At 37.6% G+C, this 16,732-nt stretch overlaps 1 protein-coding gene across 5 annotated transcripts in view; it reads right to left on the bottom strand.

Moving 5' to 3' along the window:
• GTDC1 (glycosyltransferase like domain containing 1) overlaps positions 1-16,243 on the bottom strand; it is a 425,334-nt gene extending 409,091 nt beyond the window's left edge. For 4 of the 5 annotated variants that reach the window (XM_032856128.1, XM_032856125.1, XM_032856127.1 and 1 more), the window contains exon 1: positions 16,159-16,243. The gene's annotated coding sequence lies outside the window, so the exon portion shown is untranslated. The remainder of the gene's footprint in view (positions 1-16,158) is intronic. The other variant, XM_032856124.1, reaches the window with a different exon arrangement.
• Positions 16,244-16,732: the final 489 nt, after the last annotated feature.

The following is a 16,732-nucleotide window of genomic DNA, read 5'->3' as shown; positions in this document are numbered from 1 at the left end:
ACAAGCCAAGTTGATAATTACAAATCTACTTAAGTCAATATTAGATACACTGTAACTTATGATTTTTAAAAAAATAAATATATCATAAAACTAATTACTAGATTTCAATTATTACATGAAAAATATTCCAGAAAGCTCTCTGCTTAGAGAAACCATTTAGTACAAACCAGTATCCATAACTAGTACAAAGTACAGAGATTTACAGATATGAACTAAAAATGCATGCTGAGAATGGTGTGAGTTTGGAAAAGTTACACATATAAAATTATATACACGCTTCTAAAGTTAAAACATATACCAGTCCTATGACGGAACAATTCCACTCTTAGGTATTTAATCAAAAGCAATTAAAACATACTGTCCACAAAAAGGCTCATAGAAGAACCTTGTTTATAGCAAGCAGCTTTACTCACAATAGTCAAAAACAAGGGGAAAAAATTCAAATGTCTATTAACAAAATAATGGATAAACAAATTGCAGTAAAACATAACATTACTCAGCAGCAAAACAGAATGAACCACTAATACACATATGGATGAATCTCTAAACTACTATGTTGAGGAAAAGAACCCAGACACAAAACAGTATATACTCTATGACTCCAGGTAAATTTCAAGAAAAAGTTCCCCAATCTAAGGAAAATAAAAATTGCAAACTAGTTGTCTTCAGGGAGGAGAAGGAAGGACTGACTGAAAGAGGTATATGGGCAGTTTTAGGGGATTTTAAATGTTCTATATCTTGAATGGGGAGGGGTAATTATATGAGTAGATACATATGTCAAAATTCATTAACTTCATTAACTTAAAAATGAGTACATTTTTGTATATAAATTATATCCAATAAAGGTGATTTAAATCACATCTGATACCATAGTTATGCCAAGGATAACCAGCTAATGTAAAATGTAACCCCTTAGTGAATGCTGAAAATATAGTAGTTAAATACTTCTTAAAAAAAAGCTTCTAAAACCCAAATCGAAGTCCAAAGTGTTTACCCACTGTCACAGGTACATGGATAATTCTAGCCTATAGAAACATTCATTAGCTTCCACAGAATGAATGGTAGTAATCAGCATGTCTTTTCCTGGAAGGTCAAATGACCTAAAACAGGTGGTCACTTTTGACTACCATAAAATATGAATGCAACTTCATGTTAAATATCACTTTCCCCACTTACCCAGTATTTTTTCTGCTTACTAACAATCTTTGAGGAGCTTACTTCCCTAATTCAGTAACACCTATTTCTAAATCACTTTCCTGATCTCTCTCACCAATTTTTCCTCCTGAGTAAAAACTCTAGGAATATTATACAACCACTATACTCTCGAATAGCCCTCCTTAATTCTTACCCTGTTTTTTGTTTCCTACTTTTTTCCCTGTATTTTCAAGCAATTAAAATAATTATATTGCATTCTAACATCTTGAGTTCAATAATTTCAACCATTTTTTTTCCTGTCTTCAATACCACATTCTTCACCAAGGTGCCAAAAGTACTCATATTTAAGCTATTTGACCATGCTGCCATCTTGGCTGTGCCTTTTTTTTTTTTTTTTAACCTCCTAAATTACCAATGAATGACAAAGGCAAAGATTCCTTATGATTTTACCCTATACCTGAAAAAAGTTGGATCATTTGACTCCAAAGCCCTACCACAGTTGTCTTTTATTCATTGAAAAATACTGCTGCTAAGGCACTGTTCCTAACCAAGTGACTGAATGTGTCCTTTCCAAGCAGATGATGCTTGGTTATGGGCTGTCTAGGTCTACTTGTAAAGGCTGTAAACACCCATGGTGCTCATTTTAATGGGCTTCGTGACTGTTTTCCACTGTTTTTCCCAACACCCCAAATTGTCATCTTAGACTAAATCAGACTGCTTAAACCAACCCTCTTTCAAACACTTTTGTACATTCTATCTGAAGTTAATCCAATCCAGCTTATGATATGTTAGTTACTGTGGCAGCTCATTATCACCCACCCTTCATATACAGATTTTGTATCATGACATCACTTACATTTGAAAACATAGCTATACAATACTACACTAACTAATATCAAAGATAACCCATTAGTTGGAGTTCTAAAGTTCAGATACAATATTTGCAAATGTACTGTCTCAATGCTTTCCAAGGAGCCTCCAATATCCTACAACACCAACATGGAGTCATTTATGTTAAAAGCCATTAACCCTAAAATCTTCCCATACTATATATGCTGGTCTTTCAGATTACTTTTTATTTCTTCATTTATCAGACAATGACTGGACAGAAAAGGCCTCTATACAATGTAAGACACAATGTGGGACTCTATTTTTACTTCTAAGACCTTGGATATACCCTTTAGTATCTTTCCTCATCAGGAAACTGGGATAATTGCACTTGCTTTCAAGGTTATGGAAAGAATTAAAACTGAGGCAAAGTATCTTAGTCAAGACCTACTAAACAGGAGGCTTTCAATAAACAGTACATAATAAACCACTCTATTCTACTGATACCTTTCCTCTAGCACCCTTGTCAATACAAAAATAGTGTTCATCTACGATCTTGTTGCCTATCATATTTACAATCTCATTCTCCCCTTACATTTCACTAGTTTCCCAATGTCTAGAATAGCCTCACTTTCTCCATTCATAAAATTGCCTCTCACTTGCCTTAATGAAAAGCAGCTTTAGCCAGTGGATTATGAAGTTAGGGGCCAAGGCAACAGGGGAAGGATCCATCTAAACAGTCATTGCTCTACTAAAATTAACACAGTAGTATATACCTACTACATCCTAACTTGGCATTAATCTTTCTTCAGAGTTTTTTCTGAAGTCCACGAAAGCCAGAATCACAGTCTTCCTCATGTCCTGTAAATATCACTAACAGGTCCTATGTGAAACAACCAGTGGATAAAAATAATGTAATTGATGAATTCTCAAAACACTCTAAATCTCAGTGTTTTATCTCAGAAACCCATTCATGAGAACTTATCATACAGGGATTGAGGGAGAATAAAACTAATAAAACTAAACATAATTTTAACCACTGATACAAAGCTAGTTTTAAACACCTGGATTTTCCTCTCCTGATTACACTCAAATAAATGAATTACTGGTTCAATCTAAAAGAATAACACTTTTTTTTTTTGCCACTATATTCTCAAACTCCAATAGCACCACCTTTTCTGCAATGAACTTTTTAAATATTTTTATGACATGTCTGCTCAATTTCCATAAGAACAGGTAAATTAAGAGTAACTGCAACATATCAAGCTATGATTATGCATTCTTCCATGTATTTTTTTTAAATTCTGATTTGAAAAAAACTGCTATTTATAGTGTTCCCCCTCATAGGTTTCCAGAAGGCCACAGTGGAATTCCTGATTTGAATGGGTTATCAGTGTTAAACCCACACATAATTTTTATTAGATATGTCTTATTTATAAGGTAAAAAGCTGTTTGCTACTTACTTAAACACACACACACACAACTGTCTTACCTAAAGTGCCTCATATCTGACAATGGCAAAGTTTTCCAAATATTAATATTAACCCAAATAAAATCCACAGGGCAGTTTAATTATGGCACCATAAATGGATGACAAGAGCATTTTATTTTAAAATCCCTGAGTTCTACGATCTGAGCATCTACAAGAATATCCCTTTCATTCCAGATTCAAGAGTTTAAGGCATTCAAATGCTACACCACACCTGTCTTTCAGTTATAGACACTGCTTTCAATGAAAAAATAGTTTAAAAACCATGAAATGAAATCAATTCCACATAAAGCTATCGTATGATTCTGATCTCTAATCTGACTTGTAAATTAGATGTGTGTAACTTCCACTGCTCAGCAACCCACATATCTTTTTCCTAGCAGGATGGCTATGTTAGTTGCATTGCACTCTGGCAGTAGTGGCAGTGGCACACTGACAAATTGAATACTGTATGCCTTGAATAAAACAGTATATGCCCTGAATAGTATATGCCCTGAACAGCTTTCAAGGTAAGTCATGAGGGAATCTTTTTCTGTTTGTTGATGAGCTACATGAACTATATAAAATGTAATCTATATTTTATATACTGGGATGCCAGAGTTTTTGTTGAATGCTAAGATTAAAAAAAAAAAATGTTGAAGATTCACTGGAAAAAAAAAAAAAGGGATTCAACATTGAGAATCCACCCACTTCATTTCCCAGAACTGCTTTCAAATCCTCTACAACTGGAATAAACAGACATATACCAAAAGCAGCAGCTCTAACCAAATAAAATATTGATTTGGTTCAGAGAATACTTTGATGTTCCAGTTTTCTTACGATTCAATGGCTTAGAAAATACAAGTTTCTTTTCAATTCACACCTGCTCCCTAAATCATTTTAAGTGAATTTAGTTAACAGGTCCTAAGATATTAATTTTTTAATTCAACTGTTCTATGCACCTAGTATTGTATAGTGTGTTTTTGACTGTTGAGTTCAAGAGCCTACACAAAAGGATGTCTTCTTAGAAAATTCTGGGTATAGTAGCTTTTTGCAAACAGAATTTTTTTTGGGGGGGGGGTTGGGAGGATGAGAGTGAGTGAGGGGCAGAGGGAGAGGAGAGAATCTTAAGCAGGCTTCAAGCCCAGTGTGAGCCCGACACAGGGCTCAATCTCATAACCCTGAGATCATGCCCTGAGCTGAAATCAATAGTCAGACACTTAACCGAATGAGCCACCCAGGCACCCCAGAAACGTATTTTATATATGCTGTAGGACAGCAAAATTTCAAGAAATCCCCCAAAGCAAAAACTTTCTTATAAAAATGATTGTCTTTAAATTAGCCTTTTTAAGTTAATTTTCTTTAGTTTAAACAGATGTTTTTCTTTACCATAGATCCCTTAAAGTAAGGGAATCCAACACTAAAAGGTGGTATCTACATAAGTTCCATATAGACAGAACCTTTGAAGTTTGATTACCAAGCAATTACCGTGTATCATTATGGAATGATAAAACATTACAAATTCCCCAAGTAAAGATCAAATTTACTTCAACTATGCCCTCCCAATCAAAAAATATAAATTAAAAAAAAATCAATTTTTATTTAATCATGAAGTCCTTGCAATCATAGTAGGGTTTGATGCCATTTTGGTGTCACAATCTGCCAGTCATCCAAAGAATATGCCATCCTTCTCTTTCAACTTCTTTGTCTACTAGTGCATCACTGGACCCAGCAGGCAGCTCACCCAGACAATTTCAGTAATGGATTTTGGCTCTGTGCATAACAGATGAAAATCTTTACGAAGTATCCAGTTTGTCTTATAGCTGAGAGATTTGAACCTGCTGCAGATGTCACATCTAAATTCTTGAAGGGATTTTTATCATCAGTGTCACCTATAAAACAAGACAGTGTCACCAACAGCATTGTCCTAGAGATATCTATTTCAGTAACGCTAAGCTTTCAGCATTATAACTGACAGTGATTTATTTGACTATAACAAGGGTCAGCAAACTAGTCCATGAACCAAAATTCAGCTCACTACCTATTCTTGTACAGCCATGATCTAAGAATAGATTTTTTAAAACTGTAAATGGTTGAAAAAAGTTTTTTTAAAAAGACTTAATACTTTGTGACATGTGAAATTACATGAAACTCAATTTCAGTCTCCACAAATAAGATTTTATTGGAACCACAACTATGCATTCATTTATGTATTTCTCTATGTCTGCTTTCATGCTATAATGGCAGACTTGCTTAAGTAGGTGCAACATCAACTAAATGACCCATAAAGAAGAGTATCTTTACTCTCTGGTGCTTTAAAAAAAAAAAAAAAAAAAAAGTTTGCCAACCCCTGATCTAGAGGATATCAAGTAGGTAGGTTAATAGGAAACCTAGTGTCTCTTTTATCAAGAACCTGAGGTGAAATGACCCAGTTGTTCCCTCCCCTTACTTTCATACATTTGTTTAACAAGTATTTCTGCGTAGGTCTGTCATTCCAGTGTAGACAGCTGTAGTTACTTTGCTTTCCGCTTTGGCTCAGCCTTGCCTCAATCCAAGGAATCAGTATTACCCTTGGGCAGAAAGAAGGCAAGAAGCTCAGGTTCAAAATCAAATACCTCTACAACACCGGCCTCTTCTGTATCCCTAAGTTCTCCTGGTTCTGGATTTCTGCTTTATGTTAAACATTCTCCATAACAAGCTTCCTGCACTAATACCAGTCTTAAAATTCTCTATTTCCCGCTAGAGATCCTAGGGTAGTACACTGAGTCACAGTAGTCATTGACCGATCTGTGCTGGCTGATAGCTAGTTCCACCCCTGCTTTAACAAGCATCCTGTAACATGAATTTGTTTGGGCCCTGTGGACAGTTTTCATATTCCAACATTCTTCCAACCTCCACCACTTCTCCTGCTCATGAATGCTCCTGGAATCGCAGATTTCCTTTTACATGCAAACTCATACACTACAAACCCATGAGTTTATTAACCTGCCCAAATGAACCTTCATTCTGTTTCTTGAGCTCAGTTCATATAATAACCAAACATAAGAGCACAAGACAAACCTCTATATAGATGAATTTCCCATCCTAGAAATATCCATGTTAAAGCATCTCAAACTTTTTAGCAACTGCCCCAAAAGTGAATATATCCACCCCAAGCAGCATTCAGAATATTCCTTCCCTTTTTTCCCTTCATCATCGCCTAGTTAGCCCAAAGTTTCTAGATCTGCTTCATCTGAGAATACTATCCATTACCCTTTATCCACTTGGAGTGCTCAAAATACCTGTTTCTTGAACAGTGCCTCAGACTGTCTGTCTTGCTTCTATCAAAGCTTTAACAACCCCAGTTCTATTGTAAGGGAAAAAGAACGGTTTCTTGCCACTATCTGACTACAGTGGAGAAATGTATTTGGCTAGATTTCTAGCACTGAAAATAGAATTCCCCCAAAAAACATGTCAATAGTCCACGATGAGGCTATGCCCATACTATTAGTGGTACCACAGAACTCATCTGTAATTCATATTGTATTGCTGCAAATAATTAATTCACAAACACATTCATAAGTTGTAGACTGACTGTACCAAAAAATAGCTGTGAAATGTCAGGAAGACTTTATGGCAGGACAGATTAGCCTCACGTAAAGACTTCAAAGAAAATGGCAATTTATTTTCAGCAAAGTGAATTTCACTATAATCCTGAAATAGAATGCCACAGTGAACAACTCTGAAAATTGCATAAACAGTTCTAACACAAATGCGTAGTATCAAAAATGAAGAGGCTGACTGAAATGACCATTAACCATATTTTAATTCTGAGTAGCAACCACAGAGGTAGCATCAATCTTAAATAAAAATGAAATCTTCTTCAACAATACATATAAGAACGTTATGCCTACTTGGGGAATGACACAGAGTACAGCAACATACCCTTATTACCGGGAAAAAAAAAGTAGATGCATGCAGTCCATATTCCAAAGGAATACTCAGAAGATTAAAAACTTCAGAACTTTACTCATTTGACAAATCTAGCCTCCTTCCCTTTAGGGGACAGTTCACACTTTTTAGTAAAAGGACTCCTTTGTATCCTCAAATACTGAGAACTCTTGAAAATTCTTGTTAATTGAGTCATAATTATTAATATTTACTATATTAAAAATTAAATGAGAAAAGGTAAACATTAACTCATTTTAAAATTTTATGACATGTTTAATATGCCAAATAACATACGTTATGAAAAAGTACTTCCCTAAAAAAAAAAAAAGTAAATTTCTTGGATGTCTAATTTAATAGAAGACTGATGAATTCTTGTACCTGCTTCTATATTCAATCTGTTGTGATATGAAAAAAGGAATTATACATTAATTGCTTTTTCAGATAAATGTGAACATACTTCTTTGATACTACACCAAAACTTGACAAGTAGGAGTTTAACAGTTATCTATTATACAGAACCTATTATCACAGAAACTCTTTGTTTCTGTTACTTGCTTTTTGTAAGGGTCTTTTACCCACAATTTTATAACAGTGATTGCTTTGAAAATATTGGTGTCTTACACTATGTTTATATTCTAAATTTTGACATAATTAATTAATTAATACCACAGCAAAACCTCACATTCATTAATATCACCACCCATCTCATCAGAAAAATCTTTAAGTATTAGGAAGCTGTCAAGGGCACATCAGGTGATAAAAGTTTTCCAAAATTTTAATTTTCACTTGAAATCTCAAATTTTATCATTGGCAACAAAGATTATCAGTTGTTTTCCCTGAAGTGGCAGGCTCGCTTTGTTCATTTTCAAGAAAATGACTGCCAAATATCTAAGTCTAAATGATCATAATTTGGTAGTCATTAAATATGACTAATTCAGCTTGCAACTCAAAAAAAAACCACAGAAGGGTTTTCCTTAGGTCAACCAATGTACTCTGGATATACAGCAAAAAGTTTTTTGCATGTTTCCTATCTCATCACAAAGAATATTAAAACAAAGTATACTCAAGGATTAAGATTCAATAAAATTGTTTTTACTGCTTCATCAATGACATTCTTCAGTGAAACTGGCATTTCTGTTTTGTTTTGTTTTTTTACTAGAAAAGCATGGTAGTAAAGAATACAATGATTACTAGTAAAGTTTTGTGCCATTGAGATTTAATATGTACTAAGATGTCCACAGTTTTACCCACCATTGCTTTAGTATCAGCAAGGCAAATGTCAAAGCAGTGGAAATAGCAAAAAGCATTACTATGAAAATAGTTTGAACCTCACAGATCCCCTTAAAGGCTCTTGTGACCTGTATGGGTCCGCACATCACAATTTAAGAACCATTATCTTAAGGAAACACTAAAAGCTATAAATGATAAGTTTCCATCTCCAAATCCATAATAAATATTCCCCAACATAAGAATTATATTAAAAAAAAGAATTATTAAATATCTATACAAATTCCTTGATTTTAACTCAAAATTGGCTCAATTCATTCTGAAACTGAATAATGTAACAATACCAATTAACATATAATGAGCACTTACATGTATTACCTCATTAAATCCTCATAACTATATTAGTTCTCTGATAACATTCATGCTACCGAGGAGGACACCTGAGGTAGAGAAAGGGGAAGTAATTTGTTTGTGGTCACAATAACAGCTATCGGTATTTATGGATTCAGGCATTACTAAGTATTTTCTATACTTACTTCATCTCTTATATGCCTTTATAAGCCTTTATAATGACTTATAAGCCTTTATAATGACTTACTAACCTTTTTTCACCCTTTATTATTCTTGACACTTTTACTACCCATTTTACAGAAGAAAATTGAGTCAAGAAGGGCAAGTTCCCTGCCCAAGGTTATCCAAGTGGTTGATCATCCAAGTCTGTATTAATTCAACAAGTATGCTACATATTTTGCCTATGTCACATATGAGAATACCCTGTATATATAAATAATTCAATGGTTCCAAGTCCTACATAGTTTTAAACTGAGCAAGACCTCTATTTGTAAATTTTTTTTTACTAATTTGATTATCTCTGTCTTCAAATAGAACAAAACCTACTTTCTTTTAAAATAGCCCATGATCTAGGTAGATAGTTCACAAACTCACTAAACACTTATCTGCATAGGACAACAAATCAATCCAGCTAAGATTATTCTAAGGAAAGTGAAACCCAGAAAACTAACTAACTTCCCCCAAAGCATGCTGTTCATAAATGGTACAGGGTTGAAATCAGTCTGGACTGACCCTGAAGCCTAAACTCTTCAATCACACTGCCTGCATGTATTTAAGAAAGTCTCGGGTAATGACCTAGGAATTGCTCACAAGGTCTGGATAGAGAGTTTGCTGATATCATATCCACTTTGCCCAAGGCAATCAAGATATGAATCATCTTGTATCTCAAAGACCAAGAGACAAAAAGGAAGATGATACAGGCTGAAAATAGAGACACGTTCTCAGGTGCTTTAGGTAAAACATCAACAGGTAATGCAGAAAAAAAGAATAGGTGGCAGCACACACCTCTATAGCTGAGATAATCCCACCTCTGTTTAAAAACAAAACAAAAAAATGCCTAGAGGAAAATGTCATCACAGATACAAAGACTACTCTTTACACAACAATTCTCAGATGCCAGGAGCCCAGGGATGCTGAAAATATAGTAAATGACAGCAGAAATCGGTTTCCTAAAGCTTTCCTAAACTCTAATCAATCAGCAAAATTGTCATTTCAAGTAAGGATCCATAAAAGCCAGGGGTTATGCCCCAGTGTTTGCTGCTATTTTAAAGTCCTACATCATCAGATACTTCTTAATATTAAACCCTAAGGGGACAGATTCATCTTAAATTGAAGTAACTCAACTTTTAGGAAGGATAAACATCTTGTGGTTGGACAGAAGACTGTGGCTTTAATTTCAAACAAATTGTATTCTCAAGGAATCCGCACACACACATCTGACATTTGACAGGAAGGTGACAAAATGGAAGGCTGTGGTATACCACCTAAAAGGGCAGGGCAGCACAGGCAAGAGATGAGCAATTATACTTGTCACAGAATACCACATTCTGGATTCCCTTTATGGCAAAGGAAAAAAAAAAAAAAAAAAAAACTACAGAGCGAATTTTACCTCCTCCCATCATAGAAAAAGAATCACAATCTAGTAATGTAAAAGCAACTGACAGATATATAGAAAAAAAAAAAATCAAGATTGAGGTCATGTCTCTTGCCATGCATCATTTACACTAAGGATTCCCCCATTTATCTGAATTAATTTCATGTACCTCATTTCATTCAGATAATTGAAGTTTTCCTTTTAGAGTTGTAAAATGTTACCTCAACATAATTAGTAAACTGTCCACTTAAAAATACCACTACAAAAAATACCATCCCTTCCTCTCTACACAAACACATACACTCCACTATCATTAAAAGTATGAGATTTTGGCCTTCACAGGAAATTTAGTTCAATAAGTCCTCTTTAAAAAAATTAGCACGAGAAATTCTACAAGAAAAGTTATGGTCATTACCTTGTTAATACAGAGTGTTTGCATTACTTGTTAAAGACATGGTAATTTGGGTATTCAATACATGACTGACTACTGTTCTGAAACCAAATTAAAGGTTTAGACTACTGAAGAGTTTGATGACTTGCCGCAAAACAATAACTAGGATTGTATGGACAACAAAATCAAAGAGGTCTCTCTTTTTTATGAGCAGGCATTTAAGAGTCTTTTAATGAGAATTTACTCTTTAGTATATAATTACTAATGAACAAAAAGAGGGCAATTAAACTCACTTCTTTATAGTGCCATAAAACTTCAATGTGTAAGAAATATTATATACACATGTTAATCAAACTCAAGAAAAACTGAAATGTGCAACATCTAAAAATACGTAGTGAAATTATATACCTTTTCTGCTGAAATAAATGCCCTCCTGGATGACTGATGAAGCTATTTTTTAATGGATTTGCTTATAATTTATACACAGACTGTAGTCCTAATGATGGTGATGAAATGTCTAAACTTCCTATATGAAATCTCAATTTCCAAATGAACACTGATTTTCCACACTGATAATGGACTGTTAGGATGAATTTTATATTAATTAATATTTTTTTACCACCTGCCATGTGCCAGGCATTGTACTGAGTGCGAGGAAACCACCAGAAAAAGCACAGATTCAATCTCAATACTCTCTACAAACAGTCGAGAAGGAAAGACAAATAATGAACAAATGTGCTATGGGAAAGTACAACAGCTCCTTGGTCAAATGAAAGCTCAAAACTGAGAAGACATGGATAGAAAATCAAACACCTGAAAATGATTAGCTACCACTGAACTGAGGGGATAAAAATCACCAACTACATGACTCAGCTAAGAAGGCAAAGAATCGAACAGCTACACAGACAGGAAAGGGATCTAAGTAATGACTGGATGAAGTCTAGGGTGTTCTACAGTCTGATGCAAATGAAAAAATGGACTCAAATCAAAACAGCCAAAAAAAGCCCAGTTCTCAGCCAGCCTATCCTCAGTATGTAAGGGGTCAATCCAGTAAGTGGAAGTCCTGGAGGCAGCAGCATAGTATCTTGGCTCTGCAAGTTCTGCCTCAGTTGAAACAGAGCCCCAACCATCCACCTGCGGAAAAGAACAGGTCCCAACTCCCTGAGCAGAAGAGGGAACAGCAAGGAGAGTCAGATGACCAAATGGTTAGAGTTCTGAAGCAGGTTAAGACAAGTTTTCAGGTCCACAAATGATCTGGAGTACAAAAAGAAACAACACAAGAAAACATCAACGCTACGGACTATTTAACACTAAAGAAAGGCTGTGGAACTGCTTCTCTGGTTACTTTTAAAAATGAATACTCAAAAACCAAGTCATCTGTTTAAATGACTTAAGTATGACCTTAAAGTATGGGGGGAAAGGACTGGATACTCTGATTCTTATTAATGAATTTATATCCTAATCCCATCTAAACCTTTATTGAAATATTCTAGATGCCTCACACACACCCCTCATTAAAATGTTTATGCTATGTATTTTAAAACTCTTGATGAGTAAACTGTCTTTAAAAATCTTAGTCAAACTGCATACATGCCAACAGTATGGTGAGGTACCATACTTCCGTGAGCAATGAATGTTCAGGGCATCAGAAAAATTCCAGATCCCACCTCCGGAAAGGGATGGAGATTTTAATGTATTTTCAATCTTAAAAATCAATTCAAAAACTGGGTCAAAGGGGTAAAACTGGCAGTGGGTAGGATACACAGACTGGAACTAGCAAAAGAGCCAGAATGATACATGTGAAATTATCTCCTTCCTATAAAAAACACCCTGCTATACTGTACAATTGTTCTCAGTTATAAAGTTGTAGAAAAAAATGTATGTAGTCCACAGACGTCGTCCTTGTGAAAGCTATTATTTATGATCTACATATTCAAATAGGAATCATGCTAAGGAATTGGCCCTGCATTTGCTCAAACATTATTTTCCAAAGCTATTCAAAGGGTGAAGTGGTGGTACTTTCCAAAAGAAATGCTTGAAAATTTTCCTCTGTTAATTTTTTTAAATAAACAAAACACACTATTCTGATCTATTAAAAGAGGAGATAAGCCTAAGAGAAAAAGAAAATACAGTAGGTTTTTGAGTTGTTTTGTTTTGTTTTGTTTTACCATACCACCAGAATGCCATATAAAACAGTTTAAAATGTTCTATCAGGACAGTTTGCCAAGGTAGACTGAACTCCAAAGTCATGATCCTTATAAAAGTCTACATGCTGAAAAATGTTTCACCTTATAAAGTGAAACCAAAACTTTAAAATGTGGCATACAGCAATAATTAGAGGGTCACTCAACTGATGGTGGTCAAACTTTGCTCCAGTGGAAAATTTCACGGAAATTTTGTATTACTTTAGCTCTACTGAGGTATTCTATCAAAAAATTTAACTAACGGTCATTTTCCCTATTTCACAGAGAGTAACATATGTTAAAAAGTAAAATCCTCAATGTTAAGTTTGTTCCCCCATTTCTTCTAAAATATTTATTACCTGATACCTTTTTCAATACTGGAATTAAGCCTAATATAGTCTATGATTCAACACATAAATGGAAATAAATTATTTCAAATTTACAAAATCATGATTCATGACTTCCAGCCACTCAGCTACCTTAAGTTTGCGTAAGACCAGCATGAACACGAGAATATCCACTACACTTGACACTAGGCACACACAGATAGAATAAGACATGGTCTTGGGGTGCCTGGGTGGCTCAGTGGGTTAAGCCTCTGCCTTCAGCTCAGGTCATGGTCCCAGGGTCCTGGGATCAAGCCCCACACTGGGCTCACTGCTCAGTGGGGAGCCTGCATCCTCCTCTCTCTGCCTGCTGCTCTGCCTACTTGTGATCTCTCTCGCTGTGTTAAACAAATAAAAAATAAAAATCTTAAAAAAAAAAAAAAAAAAAAAGAGAGAGTAAGACATGGGTCTTTCACGAAGCCCCCACCAAACAAAGTGCACAAAAGCCAAAAAGTATTTATTTACTAAATGCCTGAACACTGTGGTGTTTAGCAAGAACTTCAGGACTTCGGCATTTGAGGCCCACTAAGAAAAGTGATGCTGCCTGGGAATACTGGAATTCAGTTACTACATGTGTATAGCACCTTTCTTCCTCATTAACATCAAGGTTATATACACCACAGTCTTAAACACACAGACTTTTAAAATGCCAATCTCCTGGAATCAAAACAGACTATCTGAATCAAGAATATGAACAAACATTCTTGAAGTGAAAATAATTACTAATTTCAAACAAACTGGAAAGTACTGTTTTCAACTGATAGACTGTAACATGTCCTAATTATAAATAATCTGTATCATTTGCATCTAATGGGTCCAAACACAAACTAAGGCATATACTCAGAAAAAAAGAACAAAGAAAATTTAGTAATTACTAGACTTTTTAAAAAATAACATAGTGAAAACAAATTTTGGTACAAAAATATTCATTGGGGAGGTCTGAATTTTATACTTAAGTATTCAGTTAATTAAGTCAACTAGTTCTATTCAACTCCTGTTGAAAATCTTCAAGAAACTTTCTTTGATTAATTTCTCCCTGTAAAATAATGGGGTTGTATTTAACTGTGAAAGTTTCTTAAAAAAGAAATTTCTGTACTTCTGTGGTATGTAAGATGAAAATGTCAACAGGATTTCAAAACAGGAGTAAAGAAGCCATCTTAACGTCTCAAACTGATAATGCTAAAAATTCAGTTTCCTATTTTTATCTCAATATCACGGTTCAGATTTTACCTATTCAGTTTACAAGTTTGTCAAAGAAAGTTGCATGATTCAAAAGGTACCCCTCCAACTCTCAATACTAACACCGTTTCATCAAATACAAGCTCCAAAGGAAAATATGTAAGAAAGTGAGAGCTAAGGAGAATCTACTCCTATCAGACCTGGGATGCACTAATTAAAATTCAACATAGCTTCGTAGGTCTGTGGGTTTCTACATGAAATTACTGCCACGCTTTAGCTTAAGGTTAAACAGGCTAGCAGAATGCAATAAAATGGCTCTGCTGAATTATTCTGAACTTCTTTTTAGCATCTCCTTTACCTGACCACTACCATGAGTTTTAAGATCAACTTCAGGGGTAGGACCAAACAACCAAGGTGAGCCACACCACTGGAGGGCTGCGCTGTGAAACCCACCTCTTGCGGAAAATCACCGTCAGCTCAACGTTTTCCATTTCATTCGGTGATACAGGTGGAGGAAAAAGTGCAAAGCCTTCTCTTTGAACCTCCCATCACACTGCCTCAAGGCGCTAATTTAAGAATTATCTCAAAGATAATCTAATGCAGTACAGTTCTCAGAAGATTCTAAAAGTTGTATTTGCGAGAGAGAGAGAGAGAGAGAGAGAACTCCCTCAGGCCTAAAGGTTAAGTTGTGGCGTACTGCAACTTCGCTGCAGAGTACGTGGCTAGACTTAAAAGGCTTAAGAGAACCTTTCCACCGAACAGTTAGCCCGCATCACGATCAAAATAAGTATATGTCCGATCCTCACAGGGATGGGGCAAGGGGCGAGTGAGGGCTTTCATTTCAACTGACCGAGAGGCAGAGGGGCTGGCGAGGGCAGGAAAGTAAGAGCAATAAAGGACAGCCGCAAAGGTTCCCCTCAGGAAGGCCCGGAGGCGCGTGTGGCAAGGGACCCCGCCTCGCAGTCCCGTGGTCGGCAGGAGGCCCCTCCGCCTACTCGAGCCAACACCTACTTCTCCCCGCGCGAGAGTAACGAGCCCCCAACCCGCCCCTCGCCTGCCGCAGGAGAAGGCGGCGGCACGCCGGCTCCCTAGAAGCTACCACACACCAAGCGCAGAACTCAAAAAAATTAAATAAGAAAATGGCCAGCCTACAGGACTGAAATGCAGCGGCCGGTGTTCCCGGCTCCATAGTCAAGGCGGACGGCAGCGCAAGGAACTCAGCGCGTGCGCTCGGGAAGCGCGCCGCCCGCGCGGCCCTCAGCTCCGCCCCCCCCCCCACCCCCGGCTCTCCGCGTTGCTGCTGCTGCCGCCGCCGCCGCCGCCGCCGCCGCTGCCGCCGCCACTGCCCCTCTGGGAACTTCGCGCCGCGCGGCCCCGCGAGGCGGGCGTCGGGGAGGGAAGGGGAGGGGCCGCGCTCCCCGCCTCCCCTCCGGCCCGCGCGACTCCCCAGCCCGAAGCCTACTCACCTCCTCCTCCTCCTCCTTGTCTCTCCCTCCTGGCCACCGGCTCGGCCCAGCCGGCGACGCGCTGACGCCGTGCCCCTCCCCCGCCGCCGCCGCCGCCGCCACCGCCGCCGCCGCCCCTCCCGGCCTGCGGCCGCTGCGGCCTTCGGGCGCGTCAGGCGCAGGCCCCACCCTTTGGCCCGCCCACGCGCCCAAGACTCCGCCCACTGCGCGGTCGGACGGCGGGAGCGCGGGGTCCCTGACTCAGCGCGGATTCCGCCCGCGCGCGCCGAGTAGTCTTAGTTCACGGCCCCCGCTCCTCTTCCCACCTACCAAGGGCTTCGCTTCACTTCTCACCTCACTGCGCGCCCTTTCCCCCTTTCCATCTCTTCATCAATACCCCTCTCTGCCTCTTCAGCTTTTTTGTACTCTTTCTCTAACCCTCTAGTCTTGTTCTAAGCTCGTATTGGCTCCTTCTCTTTTCTTCTGGACGGTCTTCGCTGCTCACTAGATCGGCCTCGGCTTCCTCCCGCAGTTTTCCTGCCGGCTCTTCCTGCCTCGGTTCCTCTCCCTGGCCTGCTGGGGCGTCCGGGCCTCC

Source organism: Lontra canadensis, unplaced genomic scaffold (assembly GCF_010015895.1).
Source record: "Lontra canadensis isolate GAN:19392208 unplaced genomic scaffold, GSC_riverotter_1.0 scaffold11, whole genome shotgun sequence".
NCBI lineage: Eukaryota > Metazoa > Chordata > Mammalia > Carnivora > Mustelidae > Lontra > Lontra canadensis.
This window is presented reverse-complemented; position numbering and strand designations above follow the sequence as displayed.